Source organism: Saimiri boliviensis, chromosome 5 (assembly GCF_048565385.1).
Source record: "Saimiri boliviensis isolate mSaiBol1 chromosome 5, mSaiBol1.pri, whole genome shotgun sequence".
Classification (NCBI taxonomy): Eukaryota; Metazoa; Chordata; class Mammalia; order Primates; family Cebidae; genus Saimiri; species Saimiri boliviensis.
The window spans coordinates 54401803-54407802 of NC_133453.1; the positions used below are offsets into that span (position 1 = coordinate 54401803).

The 6000-nt window shown below is 32.0% G+C and overlaps 1 long non-coding RNA gene across 2 annotated transcripts in view; it reads left to right on the forward strand.

The window, feature by feature from the left end:
• LOC141584572 (uncharacterized) overlaps positions 1-4491 on the forward strand; it is a 536063-nt gene extending 531572 nt beyond the window's left edge. For both annotated transcript variants that reach the window (XR_012517685.1, XR_012517684.1), the window contains 2 exons: positions 676-748; positions 3255-4491. This is a non-coding gene — a long non-coding RNA (uncharacterized LOC141584572). The remainder of the gene's footprint in view (positions 1-675; positions 749-3254) is intronic.
• The last annotated feature ends 1509 nt before the right edge of the window (positions 4492-6000 follow it).

The following is a 6000-nucleotide window of genomic DNA, read 5'->3' on the forward strand; positions in this document are numbered from 1 at the left end:
CCTCCTGATCTGCCCACCTCAGCCTCCCAAAGTAGAATTTTTCTGCTTAAATAACACCATCTGTAAAAGGTTTACTTCCTCCTTTCCTGTTTCTGTCTTTATTTTGTACCTTAGTATAAAAATTACAACCACCACCCCAGAAAAATTTTGAATGGGAGTGGTAAAAGTAGGCATTATTACCATATTCCTGATTTCAGGAGGAAATGAGTCAGGTTTTCCCCACTTAAAAAGCAAAGTCTGCAGGTGTTTCTCAGATTCATTTTATCAGGCTGAGGAAGAAGGTCCCTATTATTGCTAATTTGTTGAGTGTGTATTGTAAATGAGTGTTGCCTTTTTTCTGAAATTTTATGTATGCATTTAAATAAACAAATATTTTTATCATTTATTTCATTCATATTGTTAATATTCTTTATTATTTCATTATCATAACAATATATATTATTATAATAGTATATAATATAATATAGTATTATAATACCAATATCATATCATTAATATTAATTAAATCTATTAATTTGTTAATTAAATCAATTTTGGATATTAAGCTAATCTTTTGTTCCAGAGATAAACTCTACATGGTCATGGTATATTATCCTTTTAAGCAGTGATGGTAATTTTTAATTTCAGTTTTCACATGTTCATTGCTAATACAGTCATCCCTTGGTATCCATCTAGGACTGGTTCCAGGACCCCTTCAAAATCTACAGATGCTTTAAATCATCTCTAGATGATACAATGTAAATGCTATGTAAGTAGTTGTTATACTGTATAGCTTAGATCGGTAGTCCTCAACATTTTTGGCACCAAAATGATTGGTTTTGGTTTCATGAAAGAAATTTTTTTCATGAATGTGGATAAATAGGGATGGATGGTTTCTGGATGAAACTGTTCCACCTCAGATAATCAGATCATCAGGCATTATACTCATAGTTGTAGCCTAACTAACATTTTGTAGGGTTTATAAAATCAAGAAGGAGCCTTTTAAGTTGCCTTTTAAGATAAGTTATTTTAAATTTAAATTAAGCTTAAGTTTTATGTTGTTACAATTATTTATTGTACCACTTGGCAATTTTGGAAATTTCTTTAATTTGTTCTGAAGTCTCACACCTCTGGGGATATAAAACTCGTGATACATATGTATCTGCTGAGCATTTAGCAGCTCACACAAGTTGACAAGAATGCTGACACACCCATAATACAGAATTTCTCCAAATATAAGATGGTAAACATGTTTAAATGAACAGAAATCAATTTTAGTTTATATTATAAAAAGATAATGGATGCAATATTGATGAGAACATGTAAGTTCATTGGAAAGTGCTATGCAATCATCTTTCTCTGTTAATTGTATTTATAAGCTTTTCTTTTTATTCATTTTCCTCCTCCTTTTGTAAACTTGCTACCCAAATATGGTGTATTATGGTAATAATAATGACTTTATTCTGACAGGTATTCTGTAAAATTTACCCTTTTTCAGTCCAGCAAAACAGAAAGATTGCAATTGATTAGTTATATAGTGTTAGCTATATAGTATTAGGCTATTCTCCTTCTTCTGAAATTAATGGTGTCACATCTCATAGAATAGTATTTTCTTACTTATGTATCTTACATAGTTATTAAATATAGTTATATGTATAATAATATAACATTATATATATAATATAAACTGTTGAATGGTACACAAATATAAGCTATAAGTATTTCAATGAAATATTAACATAGTACTACTCAGGGATTGCTATATGTAAATTTAAGATACATAACTCAATTAATAAATAACTGATGCCTTGATTTTTAGTATCAAAATATTAGTGAAATAACATGGTTCCAGGTTTGTAGTCAACATATCACTGTTGAATAATTGTTTAGTTTCTCCAGTGTACAACATTAAACAATGTTTAATGATAGAATCTTATAGATTTAGTGGATGCTAAAAAATTCAGTTAGCTCTGAAGACACTTTGGAAAATTTTTATAGTAGTCTAACTTGTGATAGTTAACAACAAAAGAAGTTTGCATGAGGGGGGTTGTGAGCTTCTTAATGGAACATGTTCTATTTCCACAACCACTGACTACCAAAAACATAACAACCTCAAAATATACAATATCATTTTTTTGTATCAACTGTATGGATTTATTACATTTCTTTTCTCTATATAATTAAAGAATACTCTGGAATCTCTGCCTACATTGAGGAGTAGAAATTAATTGTCTGCAGTAGCAGAAATGAACTACATTCTGTCACTCACCTGGTATCAGTGACCTAAGTGAAATGAGATAGTTTCTTGGTAGTGAATTCAAAAGGAAAGCTCTTAAAGGTTTTCCACAGAAATTTTAGTATGCCCTTCTCAATATAATATGGCTAATAGAATGGCAACCTAATTTCCCAGAGAGTTTCACTTTAGCCATACCAGTTGCTAGTCTCTACCAATAGCTACAGTTTTGGTTTTAAATAGAGATAGTCATTTTTGTAAAGAAGTAAATTGCTTTATTACTGATGCTGCTTGTCTCATTTATTGAAACATTTTTTTCACAGCTGGAGAATGCAGCTTTTTTTTTTTTTCTTACATTACAATCAAAGGTAAATCATAGGAGAAATACATTAGAGAATAATTAAAATTGGCTGTCAGCAAGTTAGAAATATATAATTTTCAAGAAATTAAAATATAATGTAAATCAAGATATGCTGATTACGATTTATTATCCTAATTGTGTTATATTATTTTGAAACTTTTGTTATTTTGTTTAAAAACAAACAAAATACTCATATTTCAAACTTTTAAAGAAAATTGAAGATTGCCAATTTTGGAACTTTTTTTGTAGTCCTCTACAAAAGATGATCTGATGTAAAATTTATACATAAAAGTATACATAATTGTATCAAGCCTGGCACTTAGTAGCTATAGGAAACATGAAAACACAAAAACGATTGTTGTTGATTATGTGATGAACCATTTAGGAACATCAAAAAGTGATTTTCTAAACCTCACTTCCCAAGTCATTAAAAAGCTAAACTCACATATATTTCATTATTTATTTTGTTTCTTTATACATGTCCTTTTATTTGTTTTCTAAGGTCTGGTATGTTTAGGTTTAGTGGGTTCAAGCTCAGATGGAAATTATATTTACAAGAAATGTGTACAATACCTCTTCCCCTTCTATCCATGACAGAGTAATAGGTTAAATTTACTTTCTCTCCTTCTGCAAAAATAAGATCAAAAGGCAGAAAGATATATATGAACTATTTTTTTTCAGGCATTGGACAACATGCAGTATAGGACTATGATTCTTTGAGAAGAGTTAAAAACAAAGGTAAGTCCTGTGAATTCTTTTGAATTATTAACTGAAAATGGTTTTCTCACTGCAGTGCAAGAAAGGAAATGCAAACAAAGCCTGATATATCACTGAGTTACGAAAACAGAACTTTGTCTTTTGAGTAGCTTAGTGCCAGAGAGCTGGGATTGGGAGAGATTGATAGAGAATTCTGAAGATGTGTTGAGAGAGCCCCTTGACTCTATGGCTGGCTGAGTACTGATCTGTACAGATCTATGTATATATGAAAGAATAGCAGGGAAAGAACCATTAGAAAACAGTAAGCCAAACAATTCCTAGATTCCACAAAGAATAGTTTTGGACATGCTTAGCCAAAATGTAATGAATACACAAACACTGGGAAGAATTCCCAGAATGGTATTGTATTAGTATAAGGCAAATAAGTTCTATACAAGCAAGCCTAAAATAAAGTAAACTGACTCTCAGTAACTTAATTGCGTACCAGCACAGAGCCGAATACTATTACAAAGAATAACAAAATCTAGCAGTCATCAATATGAGGTTTACAGTATCTGGCATCCAATCAAAAAATGCCAAAAAAAAAAATCAACCAGGAAAATATAACACAGTTCATAGATAATGCAATAACTCAAAAGAAAACTAAAAATAACACAGATAGTAAAATTAGTATACAAGAGTTTTTAAAAAGCTGTTAAATATGCTAAATGTATTCAAGAAGACAGAAAAAAACATAATTATGAAAACTAGAAAAATATATATTCTTTGAATAAAAATATACAATACTATAAAAAAGTTCAGTAGACCTGAAGACATAATAATGGATACAATTCCAATGAAACATAAAAAAATTGAAAAAATTCTCACAGTATACCAATTTCCTATAAAAATGTATCAAGTTGTGCAACAGAATTATAATTAGACCTCATTGAAGAAAAGAAAATAGTTACAAAAATAATTAAAAGCTTGCCAAATTTTTTTAAATGATAAACTCCCAATATAAGAAAGGAGCTTAATGAATTCCAAACAGAAAAATCACAAAAGACACATTATAATCAAATTCCTGGGCCAATGGTAAGTAAAAAAATCCCTAAAAGAGCCAGAGAAAAATAATATACTATGTACAACAATAAACTGACAGCAGACTTCTTATTAAAAATAATTCATAAAAATGTATCTTAAAGTTATTGAGAAAAAATCTAATTCTATATTCATCAAAATATTTTTTGAAAAATAAAGGTGAATTAAATATTTTTTAAACAAAAGCTGGTTTGCAGACCTATACTGCAAGAAGTGTTAAAGGAGGTATATAATAGCAAAGGGCATTTGCATCTACACAAAATAATAAAGAGCATGAGAAATGTTAAATATAGCAATAAATACATATTTTAAAAATATCTTTTAAAGATAATTGTTCAAAGTCAAAATGTTAACTATGTGTTATGTATTTTAATATATATAGAATTTGACTGGGTGCAGTGGCTCATGCCTGTAATCCCAGCACTTTGGGAGGCCAAGGCAGATAGATCACTTGAAGTGAGGAGTTCTAGACCACCCTGGCTAATATGGTGAAACCCCCTCTCTGCTAAAAATACAAAAATTATCCGGATGTAGGGGCCTACATTTGTAATCTCTACTACTTGAGAGGCTGAGGTAAGAGATTTTCTTGGAACTGGAGGACAGAGGTTGCAGTGAGCCAAGATCATGCCACTGCACTCCAGCCTGGCCAACAGAGTGAGAACATCTGGACACAACAGATGCTGGAGAGGATGTGGAGAAATAGGAACATTTTTACACTGTTGGTGGGAGTGTAAATTAGTTCAACCATTGTGGAAGACAGTGTGGCACTTCCCCAAGGACCTAGAAATAGAAATTCCATTTGAGCCAGCAATCCCATTACTGGGTATATATCCAAAGGATTATACATCATTCTATTGTAAAGACACATGCACACGCATGTTCATTGCAGCACTGTTTACAATAGCAAAGACCTGGAACCAACCCAAATGCCCACTGATGATAGACTGAACAAGGAAAATGTGGCCTATAAACACTGTGGAATACTATGCAGCAATAAAAAACAATGAGTTCGTGTCCTTTGTAGGGACATGGGTAAATCTGGAAACCATCATTCTCTGCAAACTGACACAAGAACGGAAAATCAAACACCACATGTTCTCACTCATAGGTGGGTGTTGAACAGTGAGAACACAGGGACACAGGGAGGGGAGCTTCACACACTGTGGTCTGTTGTGGAGGCCAAGGAAGGACAGCGGGGGGCGGGTGCTGGGGAGGTAGGGGAGGTATAACACGGGGAGAAATGCCAGATGTAGGTGACAGGGCAATGGAGGCAGCAAACCACATTGCCATGTGCGTACCTATGCAACAATCCTGCATGATCTGCACATGTACCCCAGAACCTAAAGTACAATTTAAAAAAACTTTTAGAGGTGTAACTTATGTAAAATAAACTTAATCCATGAACATAATAAGATGCTATGAAATCTGAGTGCTAATATACCTGTGGAACCATTACCACAATTATGACAAGCATCTCTATCATGCCAAAGTTTCCTTATACACCTTTTCAACCTATCTCTTTATGTGCTCCTGGCTGCAGACAAGCCTCTTGTCACTATATTTTTTTAAATTTTCTGGATTTTTAAAATTTTCTGGATTTTTATATAAGTGAAGTCATAGAGTATGCACT